Source organism: Triticum dicoccoides, chromosome 3A (assembly GCF_002162155.2).
Source record: "Triticum dicoccoides isolate Atlit2015 ecotype Zavitan chromosome 3A, WEW_v2.0, whole genome shotgun sequence".
NCBI classification, from domain to species: domain Eukaryota; kingdom Viridiplantae; phylum Streptophyta; class Magnoliopsida; order Poales; family Poaceae; genus Triticum; species Triticum dicoccoides.
In genome coordinates, this window is record NC_041384.1 from 723,732,156 (window position 1) to 723,743,950 (window position 11,795).

The 11,795-nt window shown below is 58.0% G+C and overlaps 1 pseudogene; it reads left to right on the top strand.

The window, feature by feature from the left end:
• Positions 1-9,517: 9,517 nt before the first annotated feature.
• Positions 9,518-10,473, top strand: LOC119273123 (annotated as a pseudogene).
• The last annotated feature ends 1,322 nt before the right edge of the window (positions 10,474-11,795 follow it).

Here is an 11,795-nt window from a genome sequence, read left to right on the forward strand (position 1 = left end):
TAGCAAATAGGAAGGCGAGCTCGCCGATTTCCTCCGTGAGAATCGGGACATATTTGCATGGTCCCCCAAGGACATGTCGGGTGTTCCGAAGGATTTCGCCGAGCACAGACTACACGTCCGAGAAGACGCGAAGCCGGTTAAGCAGCCCCTCCGCCGACTCTCAGAGGAGAAGAGAAGGATTGTAGGAGAGGAGATAGCCTGACTTCTGGCAGCCGGCTTCATCATGGAAGTTTTCCTTCCAGAGTGGCTTGCCAACCCGGTCCTTGTGCTGAAGAAGAACAACAAGTGGCGCATGTGTATAGACTACACAAGCCTCAACAAGGCCTGCCCTAAGGATCCTTTTGCCCTGCCGAGGATTGACCAAGTGATAGACTCCACGGCCGGATGCGAGCTGTTGAGTTTCTTGGATGCTTACTCAGGATATCACCAGATAAAGCTAGACCCGGCCGACCGCCTGAAGACCGCCTTCATCACGCCATTCGGAGCCTTCTGCTACCTCACTATGACATTCGGCTTGAGAAATGCCGGTGCCACTTTTCAGAGTTGCCGGCAGAAGTGTCTCCTCAAGCAACTCGGTAGAAACGCTCACGTCTACGTGGACGACATTGTGGTGAAGACGGAGAAGCACGGCACCCTGCTGGAAGACCTCAAAGAAACATTTGAGAACTTGCGCCGTTTTCAAATCAAGCTCAACCCCGAGAAATGCATGTTCGGAGTGCTAGCCGGCCAGCTCCTAGGCTTCCTGGTCTCCGAACGCGGCATCGAATGCAACCCAGTGAAGATCAAGGCCATCGAGAGAATGGCGATCCCCACCAAGCTGCGAGAAATCCAGAAGTTCACCGGATGCCTAGCCTCCTTGAACCGCTTCATCAGCCGGCTCAGAGAGAAAGCTCTCCCCTCTACCGCCTCATGAAGAAGAGCACTCACTTCGAGTGGAACGACCAGGCCGACCAAGCTTTTCATGAGCTGAAGAAGATGCTGGCCACGCCGCCTGTCCTAGAGGCACCGACTGAGAAAGAGCCCATGCTCCTTTACATTGCCGCAACCAGCCGGGTGGTCAGCACCGTCATCGTAGTCCAACACCCAGAAGAAGGCCGAGCCCAGCCGGTCCAGAGGCCGGTGTATTATTTGAGCGAGGTGCTGTCCGCCTCAAAGCAGAACTACCCGCAATACCAGAAGATGTGCTACGGCGTGTACTTCACCGCCAAGAAGCTGAAGCCCTACTTTCAAGAGCATCCCATCACGGTCGTATGCACCGCCCCGATGGCCGAGATCATAGGCAGCCGAGATGCATCCGACCGGGTGGCGAAATGGGCCATCGAGCTGGCCCCTTACACGATCTTCTACCAGCCCTGCACCGCCATCAAGTACCAAGCACTGGCCGACTTCCTCGTCGACTGGGCCGAGACCCAGTACCTACCGCTGGCTCCCGACTCCACCCATTGGCGCATGCACTTTGATGGGTCCAAGATGCGTACCGGCTTGGGAGTCGGCATCGTCCTCACCTCTCCCAAAGGCGACAAGCTCAGATACACGCTGCAGATCCACTTCGCCGCCTCCAACAATGTAGCCAAGTACGAGGCACTCATACACGGGCTCCGGCTTGCCAAGGAACTCGGCATCCGCCGGATCCTATGTTATGGCGACTCAGACTTGGTGGTTCAACAATCATCCGGCGACTGGGACGCCAAGGACGCAAATATGGCAAGCTACCGCTTCCTGGTTCAACAACTCAGCGGATACTTTGAAGGATGCGAGTTCCTCCATGTACCGCGAGCCGACAACGAGCCGGCCGATGCCCTGGCTCGAATAGGCTCCACTCGGCAAGCAATACCAACCGGCGTCGCCCTACAACGCCTCCTCAAGCCGTCCGTCAAGCCGTCTCCAGAGTCCGACTCCATCTTCGTACCGCCCAACCCCGACGCGGCCGGGTCCGGCTCGAAGAATCAAGCAGGTGACTCCGGGACTTCGGCAACCAGCTCGGGGACTGCTGCAACCGGCTCGGGGACTGGCGCACCCGGCTCGGGGACTGCGGTAGCCGGCCCGTGGACTGCACCAACACAACAGCCAGCGGCCGACTCCAGCATTTCAGCACCCAGCCCGCCCACCCTGGTGGCAGTAGCCACATTGGCAGTAGGAGAAGTCGTGGCTCCGTCATGGGCCCAGTCCATCCTCAACTTCCTAGTAAACCAAGATCTGCCGGCTGACGAAACAGAGGCAAGACAAGTCCAACGTCGAGCCGGAGCATACACGATCGTCAATAGAGAACTCGTCAAGCGCAGTGTCACTAGAGTCCTCCAGCGGTGTGTCGAGCAAGAGATGAGCATTGCAATCCTCAGAGATATTCACCAAGGAGAATGCGGCCACCATGCGGCTTCGAGATCACTCGTCGCCAAAGCTTTCTGTCATGGCTTCTTCTGGCCGACTGCTTTGGATGACGCCAAAGAATTAGTTAAATACTGCAAAGGCTGCCAACTCTTCAGCTCCAAGCAACACATGCCGGCTTCGGCACTCAAGACCATTCCCCTCACCTGGCCCTTCACCGTTTGGTGACTAGACATGGTGGGCCCATTCAAGACGGCGCGCGACGGCATGACGCATTTGCTCGTCGCCGTGGACAAATTCACCAAGTGGATCGAGGCAAAGCCGATGAAGAAGCTGAATAGGCCGACTGCTGTGACATTCATCGCAGACATAACAACTCCGTACGGCGTGCCACACAGCATCATCACCGACAACGGCACAAATTTTGCCAAAGGAGCCTTGGCACGTTTCTGCGCTGCGTAGGGTATCCGGCTGGACTTAGCGTCCGTTGCCCACCCGCAGTCAAACGGCCAGGTCGAGCGAGCCAACGGCCTCATCCTCTCCGGCATCAAACCCCGACTGGTCGTACCACTGGAGCATTCAGCCGGCTGTTGGCTCGATGAGCTGCCGGCTGTCCTCTGGAGTCTGCGCACTACCCCAAACAAGTCAACCGGCTTCACTCCTTTCTTCCTCGTGTACGGTGCCGAGGCGATCATCCCAACCAACATCGAATTCAACTCGCCCCGGGTAACCATGTACACGGAGGCGGAGGCCAAGGAAGCACGAGAAGACGGCGTCGACCTGCTGGAAGAAGGCCGGCTGTTAGCCCTCAGCCGGTCTGCCATCTACCAGCAGGGTTTGTGCCGCTACCACAGTCGGAAGGTCAGGCCAAGATCCTTCCAAGAGGGCGATCTTGTGCTCCGGCTGATCCAGCGAATAGCCGGCCAGCACAAGCTCTCGGCCCCTTGGGAGGGCCCCTTCGTCATCAGCAGAGCTCTAGGCAATGACTCCTAGTACCTAATCGACGCGCAGAAGCCCAAGGCACGCAAGAGAGACGACTCCGGCAAGGAGTCGGAGCGACCATGGAACGCCAACCTCCTTCGAAGATTTTACAGTTGAAATGTAGTATGTATCACGCTAACTTTTGTACTAAGTACGAGACAATAGGCCCCCCGAGGAGGGCTCGGGGACTGCCATCTTTTATCTATGAATGAAGAGTATCATGCTTATGACCTTGTCATTTCATTTACTTGTTCCGTCCGGCACCGGGTTCGACTAGTCGGCCCGGGGACTGGCCGACTGGAGTTATATTAGAAGTCCTACCCACGGTCGGACAAGTATTGTGCCGACACCCAGGCTTAGCTCTTGCCAAAGTCGTAGTTCGAAGAACCGGCTGTCCGGCTAGCAAGAGTCAAAAGCAGGAAAGGATGCGCACACGAAAAATGGCTAGGGACCAACGGACTACTATAACAAAAGCCTGCTTGCCGCTTACCACCGACCGACTACCAGAGTAGCCGGCCGGCCGGTTTCCATTCACCTCACTTCAATCCAAGAAAGCTCGAGTACTTGCCTCCCCAAAGAGGGAAGGCGGCAAAGGAAAAAGCCTAAGGATAAAAAGTGTACGCGAATGGAAACCAAACATGCACATAATAATATTTACATAAAGGACCTCCAAGAGGCCAGCATTCAACATAGTTTGGTACACCCCCAGTGGGTGGAACTGCGAAAGCCTAAAGATTGTTCCAAAGACAACAAGCAGGAAAGATAAGGACGGCGGGTCAAGATGGCGGGGTGGCAGACGAGCTGGGCTGGTCGGTGGAGACGGTTGTGCCGGCTGAGGGAGCGGCCGGCTGGCGAACCTCGGCTTGATCACCGCCTCTCGCAGAGGGCGCGCTTCCGCGCGCCTCGTTGCTAGAGGCACGGTCAGTCTGAGGCCGGCCGGTTGTTCCACTAGCCGGCTCGACGTCTTCACCGCCCTCTTCCTCGTCGTCTTCACCCTCGTCCTGGAGGCGATCTCCTCGGTCGAGTCCTCGCCCACCGCCGGGTTCAGCCCGAACCACTCCTCCGGCTGGGCAACGCCATCATCATTGATTTCAGGCACGAAGACGCTGATGTCGGTACACTCGGCGATCGTTGAAGCGCGCTGGGCGATGGCCGGCTGCACCTCCTCCAGCTCTGCGTCGGCCTCCAGCCGCGAAGTGCGCAGCTGGTCCAGGTTCAGCCCTGGGTACGAGGCACGAACGAACTCCAACGCCCGTCCGGCTCCAAGACGGGCCGCCGACACCTTCCAAGCCTCAAAACGGCCGACTGCGACCTCCAGCCTGTCGGCGGTCCGGCTTGGGGTGCGGGGGATCGTCTCGCCGGGCCAGAGGGCGGCCAGCACCTGCGCCCCGGCACGTTGGAGCCGGCGGAGCATCCGGTGAGCCGGCTGCAGCCGCGCTTGGACGGCCAAAAGCTGCTCCTCCAGCGTCCGGTTTGCGTCCGGCGCGATGTTGACTCCCGCCTGACGGCTCGCCTCGCGATGAGCGTCGATGGTTTGGGCGGCGAGGATGGAGTAGCCGGGAAGGTAATCTGCACAAGAAAACATGCAGCAGCACAAGTCAGGTCAAAACCCCGGGCGACAAGGGGCAGGAGAAGGGCGAGGAAGGGGGCTCACCATCGATCAAGTCTTCGATGCGGCCGAAGCCTTCATCCAGAGCCTGACGAGTCTCGGCCTAGCTCGCCGCCTCGGTCTCAAACTCTGCCTTCAGGGCGGCCTCGCTGTCCTGCGCTTTCTGCAGGGCCGCCTTGTGGCTCTTCTCCTGGTCGGCCAGCTTCTTGGCCAGGCGGTCGCGCTCCTGGACCAAGGCGGCGTACTCAGCGTCCTTGGCATGGAGGGCGGCCCACGCCTCGCCAAGCTCCCTCCTCAAGTCGGAGTTGGCCCCTGCAAAAATGAAAGACAAAGCGAAAAAACCAATAAGGGAAAGGTCGTCAAGGAAGATCCGACCCGACTGCTCAGCAGTCGGCCCGAATCTCGGGGACTACACCCAGTGGGTGCACTGACGCGCCCCCATAAGAAACAGATAAGAGCAAGCACTTACTTTGGCTGGTGGCCAGGTCGTCGGTCTTTCGACCCAACTCCTGAGCCTGGGAGTTGAAGGCGGCAGCGTGAGAATTATGATATTCCTGAAAGGTTTAGACAGAAAGCAAAAATAAGATAGTCGTCGAGAAAGATCCGACCCGACTGCTCAGCAGTCGTCCCGAATCTCGGGGACTACACCCAGTGGGTGCGCTGACGCGCCCCCACGGAAGAAATCAAGAGACCAGAGCAATCAAGAATAAGAGACTTACCCGGATGGCGGCCCACGTCAATAAGAACTCCTGCGTATACTGCTGCAGCAGGGCGGCCTAAGCTTGAAGCCGGCTCCGGACCTCTTGGGCCGCCGCATTCAGCTCGCCGGTCCCTCCGCTGGGAGTCCACCCGGACGTGGCGGAGCTGGCCGCCTCCAAAGCCTCCGACGACTGGCCGGCGCCCGCGGCTCGACGCGACTCCGGCGGAGCAGCGCCTCCCCCTGCGCGCTGACGCGTCACCGGCTGTACTTCGAGGCCGGCTCCGACCTCCGGCCCACCCCCGGCCGGCTCCTCTGGTGCCGCCGACGACTGGCCGCCTTGGCCCGCTCCAGTTGGCGCCGTCGGCGGCGTCCTCCCCGCGAAGACCATGAAGAGCTCCTCCCTTTGCACCGGCGGCGGGTCTTGGACGATCTCCTCCGCCAAGGGCACTGGGGTGTCCGGGGCCACGGTTCGAAGGTGGATGGCGAGCAGCGGAGGCTGGTTGTGCGAGCCTTCCGCCTCCACCTCCACGGTCGCCGCCTCCGCCTGGGCTTTGGCTGCCGCGTCGGCCCACTCCCTCGCCGCCTGAGCGGCCTCTCGCACCGCCGCCTCCCTCTCTTCCCACGCCTCACGAGCGTTCCGCTCTGTGGCTTCCATGAGGTCGACGCGGGGATCCACTCGTCGGGGGCCTGAAGATCCTCCAATCGGCCCGACCACAGAGCCGCCCGGGCCCCGCTCAAGGGAAAGTGGCGCCCTGTTCAGCAAACGGAGAAAGGTCGGGAAGAATGTAAGCAATCGAAGACTTATGCTGAGACTGCCTGTGGCTGCTTCACCGCTTTCTGGAAGCGGGCCGCCTTCGCGGCCGCCTCGTCTCGTTTCGTCGCTGCGGCGGAGGCTTTGGACTTCTTCGGCCGACTATCGAAGAGGGTTGACGCGGCCCGGCGCTTCTGTGCACCGCCGCCGGCAGCCGGCGCGGCGGACGAGCCCGCGCTTTGGTCGTCGGCCGCCGGCTGGCGACGCGGGATTTCTTCGGCTTCAGCGTCATCCGGCCAGTCCGCGAAGCTGGCGGAGAGCCCTGTGCCACCGGGCTCGGCGCTATCCCCCACGATGGCCTCTTCCATGGCGGCCGCCCCCAAGTCCGGGTCATCAACATCGTCCACCGTACGATCGGGGGCGTACTGGCGCTCTATCCCTGCCGCCCTGGCTGGCGGCGGAAGAAGGGGGTTCTGCTAAAAAGAACCGACTAGTCAGAAGCCGGCCATCATGAAGCCGGCTGACAATAAAAAGAAGATAGAAAGGAAAACTTACCACGGGCGGAGGATTGGCACGAGAATATGGTGCCTTGCCATATTGCCAGTCCCCGGCGAGCTTGCAATTGGCGATGTAATTGACCATGAGCGCCACCTCCACATGAGGCATTTCCCATGTGCTCAGCCGGCTTGGATCGAAGCGGCCGCTCATCTGACACATCATATGGGGCCGGCTTTGGAGAGGAAGAATCCGGCGCTCCACGAAGGCGGCCACCAAGTCGGCCCCGCGCAGGCCTTCCGACTGGACCATCACCCGAAGTCGGGAGACGGCGGCGTTCCCGGCCTGCGACAAGGACCTAGACCGGAAGCTCCAAGACGGCTGCCTCCCAGCCGGGGGGCCGGCTACGTAAGCCGGCAGATTGACGTGATCTCCTTGCGGGGCAATGTTCCTCACGTAGAAATACGATTTCTGCCATATCTTCACCGACTGGATTAGGGGGATGGACGGGAACGGATTGTTCTCGACTGACCTCCTCATGGCGATGTAGGCCCCGCAGGGGGCGGGCACGCCGGCGACGACGGTGCTGAGTTTACTCTGGAAGAACTCTCCCCAGAGCTCCAGCGTGGGGAGCACTCCCAAAAAGCCTTCGCAGAGGGAGACGAAGGCCGACAGCAGCATCACCGCGTTGGGCGTGAGGTGATGCGACTGGAGGTTGTAGAACTCGAGGAAGGAGCGGAGAAAACCGCTCGCCGGAAGGCCGAAGCCGCGCAGGCAGTGCGAGCGGAAGACGACCCGCTCGCCCTCCTCCGGTGCCGGCGAGACCTCCTTCTCTGGCGCCAAGCGGACCCGCACAAGGCTGGTGTCGGGTATGCGCCGGGTCTGGCGGAGGAACTCCACATGGTCCTCATGGACGTTGGAGCCGTCCCACGAGCTTGATAGTGCCATGGAACAGGACGATGTGGAGGTGCTGCGGTGGGAAGCTGCGACGGCAGCGAGAGGAAGAAGAAAGAAGACGAGGAGGGGCGGAGTGAGGGAGAGCAAGCGAACCTCTGCCTCTCCCCCTCCCCTCTCTACTTGTAGGCACGCGTGGCGGAGCCGAGGAGGCGCGGCGTGGGGGAACGTGGGGATCGATCGTGCCCCCTACCCCACGTCCCGCGTTTATTACGCCCTAATGGCGAAATAAAGCTGCCACAGGAAGGCGAGCAGTCCCCCTGCGCCGCAAAAGATCAGCGCTCGGGCCGAGACCAAGGAGTGGCGGGCCCGGGCCTGCGGCGGCGTCCCGTCGCGCGCGTGCGTTGGCAGGTTTCCACCGCCACGTGGCCCATAGGAGGGCCTGCGGTCAGCGCGCGGGTCAACCACCATACCGTCTACAAGACACAGGAGCTCTCTGAAATCGGCCTACACCAGCAAAGCCGGCTGCTCAGGGTAAGAAGCTGACCAAGCTTCTCGTCCTTCTGTCTGCCTCGAAGCTCGATCAGCTTCGGGGACTACTGTCGGAGTAAATAGCCATGGGTAGCCTAGCCGGTTTCCCCTGGCCCATCTGAAAAAATCACGAGCCCGTCCGGCTCTCGAGAATCCGAGACACGGGGCCGCCTTCCCCTTGCCGGCTGTCATCTAAGCCGACTTTCGGAAGGAGGCCCGACTTTAGCCCTCATGAAGAAAGCCATGGGAGGGCCGACTCCAAGAAGCTGGCCGCCAAAGGGCCGACTCCAAGAAGCCGGCTCCCATGAAGTGGTCAAGACCGTACCCCTCGAAGTTTGCATCTACCTAGCGGCGATGAGAGAGGGCGTGGCTACAGTGCAGCCTGCCACCCCCGAATCCCGGAGCACGACCGGCACAATGCGCCGTACGGGCGGCCATGACCCGCCCGGCGCAACACTGTGGCCATCTCGACCATAACGCCATCCATGACGGACTACCAGCGCGGCCCACGGGCGGTGGGCCCCTTCGGCCAGAGAGACACCCGAAGGCGGCCATACCTCCCCCAGTCGGCCCAAGAGAGAGCTGGCTCCCCGCAACCGACTTGCCATCTTCCTTGAAGGAGACGCCCCATTAAGGAGACAAAACGCGGTGGGGCTACAGTAATCGCCCGCCAGGCGGCGGTACTGTAGCCACGCCTACTACGACAAAGCCCATGTCATCAGAACAGAGCAACAGTAATCAGCCACCGACCGGGCCCTGACCGGTGGGGCCTGCCTGTCGACCGAGGAGCCGGCAGCCGGCGGGACCCACCAGTCGGTGGGCTCCAGCGGCCGGCGCAGAAGCCGGCGAGCACAGCCACAGACGGTGGGCCCCGCGCCCAGTCGGATTACCATTGTACCCCCGGGGGCTAGGCCTATATAAACCCCCCGGTGCACCCATGCAAAGGGTTGGACCCCAAGCTAGCCTTAGACACCATACGAGGAGAAGAAGCAAGCTAGTCGTGCCCTTCTTCCTCCTTTCACCAAGACAGCTCAAGGAGCATTGTGTAGCTACTTGTCCATCTAGTGATCATGCGGAGACTCCGCAGAGCAGCAGTAGGGGTGTTATCTCCACGGAGAGCCCCGAAGCTGGGTAAGCTCCGCCGGCGTGCATGTCTTCGCCTTATCCCGTTTCCAGGCACCGGCGATGTTTTATTGGCTCCCACAATGATAAGCCACCCGTTGGCATATGTCGCACCTACCACCCGACACTATGGATCGTCTTTGAGGGTGTCCGGCGACATCCGCATCGAGACCTACCTCCAGGCCTCCTCCCACACGACCATTGACGGGTGCGGGCAGCGGGTCAGGCTCACCGGCAAGGGCCTCCAGCTCAAGGATTGCCACCACGTCATAGTTTGCAACCTCCAGTTCGAGGTTGGCCGCAGCCACGGCGTGACGACATCCAGAGCATCGTCGATATCACAAGCCAGAGCATCAGCGTCACTGTCTCCAGGTCATTCCCTTTCGTGTCGTTTGCCCTGCTGCTAAGTCACTAACATGCATGCTTGGTTTCTCTCAACAAAGATCGTTCATTACAGTGAATCATTGTGGTGTGCTGATGATAAATAGTTGTGTGTGTGTGTGTGTGTGTGTGTGTGTGTGTGTGTGTGTGTGTGTGATTACATTTTTGCACAGATGCCACTTTGCAAGGCACGACAAGACGATTGCATAGGCATCCACGTCTGCGGTTCGCCAAGGTTCACCTCTACAACAACTACACCAGGGACTGGGGTACATACGACGTCAGCGTCAGCGTCAGCGTCAAAGCTCAGGTAACTCATCTAAATGTGCCGTTTCATATGCCCGCAACCCACACACTTTGAAACCATCAACTTCTAATGAATCTGTACATAAATTTGCAGATTGTATCCCAATGTAACATATACGAAGGAGGACAGAAGACTGTATTCAAATACATGTCAGAGAAGGTACCTGCATGCATCTTCTGACAAGATGAGACGAGACTGAGCATTTGCATATATCTTAGTTACAGCTACTGATGAATGCTGCTGCAGGCTGCCGACAGTGAAGAGACAATGCCCGGGTGGATCAGGTCGGAGGGCAACGCGTTGCTGCACGGGGCGCTGCGTGCCTGGTCGATGGCCCGGGCACCGGGGGCATCTTCAGGCTGGAGTAGTACTGGTGATGAACATGACATCCCCTTCCCCTCCCCACACTATCTGTCTGCACTTGATGTATGTGTGTCACTCACTAAGTGACGTCTCTGCATAATGTGGTTGAGAGATGTTTTTCTTGTACTTTCGGTTATGACTTTTGTTCTATATTCATGGTTCGGTATGCTTAGCACCGTAGTAAATTTGCGAGCGGGTCGTCGTGGTCGGGGAGGTGGACGGCTGGACGCCACCTCCTCTACCCGCTGCCCAACACCAAGATCACGCTTGAGATACTCCGGGACTTTGTCTATCTCCGCGCACACACCAACACAGTATCTATTCCTATGCAGTTTTCTGTTATGTTATTTGAATCTTACTGGGAAACATTAGTTAACTCAGGCCGCTAATAGATGGATGCTGAATTTGCTTAAATGCGGCATGATATTCTAGATAGAGGTAGTTATGAATTGATTTTCCATTTCCGAAGTATCCACCACATAGGGAATCAGAATATATTACCATGGGCGTTCCATACTTTGTTTTGTTCTTACATCGCAAAATATAGTTGATGAAAAGCTGTTAGTATTTTGATGAATTTGCTTGTTTGCATGATCGGTGTACAGGTAATCTTTGTTTGCATGATCGCTGTACAGGTAATCTTGGGATACCAACGCTATATTCTGCAGCAATGGGAAAGAAATATGTTTTCCTTCTTGCAATTCATTATGTCGCGCTGTTTCCCCCCTGCTTTGGTTTGTATGAAATAGCTTAACACTTGCTGTCTAATCCTCTGCACATAGGCGCAGTTGCTCCGGTAAGGCACCAGCTTGCCTACGCAACCCGCAGTTTTTTCAATAAAAATCAACTTTTGTATATCGACACACCCATAATGACCATCAGTGACTGTGAGGGTGTAGGTGAGATGTTCCAAGTCACTGCCTTATTCAGCCAGCCTTAAAAGGTGGAGAGGGAGCTTAAGGAGAACCATCAGATGCTGACACTGAGGCTGCTAAGCTTGCTGTTAATTGAAAAGAAAGGAGATGGAGTTACACAATCTAAATCAGCAAAAGCTAGCAAGCAAGAGATAATTGCTGCTGTTTCCGAGCCTACAAAGGCTAAAGAAAATGTTTTAAGGCTGGAAGAGAGGTCTAAGTTGAAACCTGGACTTCCACTCAAAGATGATGGAAAAATTGCGTTTGAGAATGACTTCTTCAAGGGTCAAGCTTTTCTGACTGTTTCAGGCCAACTTCAGGTTGAAACTTATGCATGTACTATTGTACTCTCAGTCTACCCTGTTACTCAATTAAATCTTCTTAATTGTCCTTTCTAACGAATCTAGGCCTTTATATTTGGG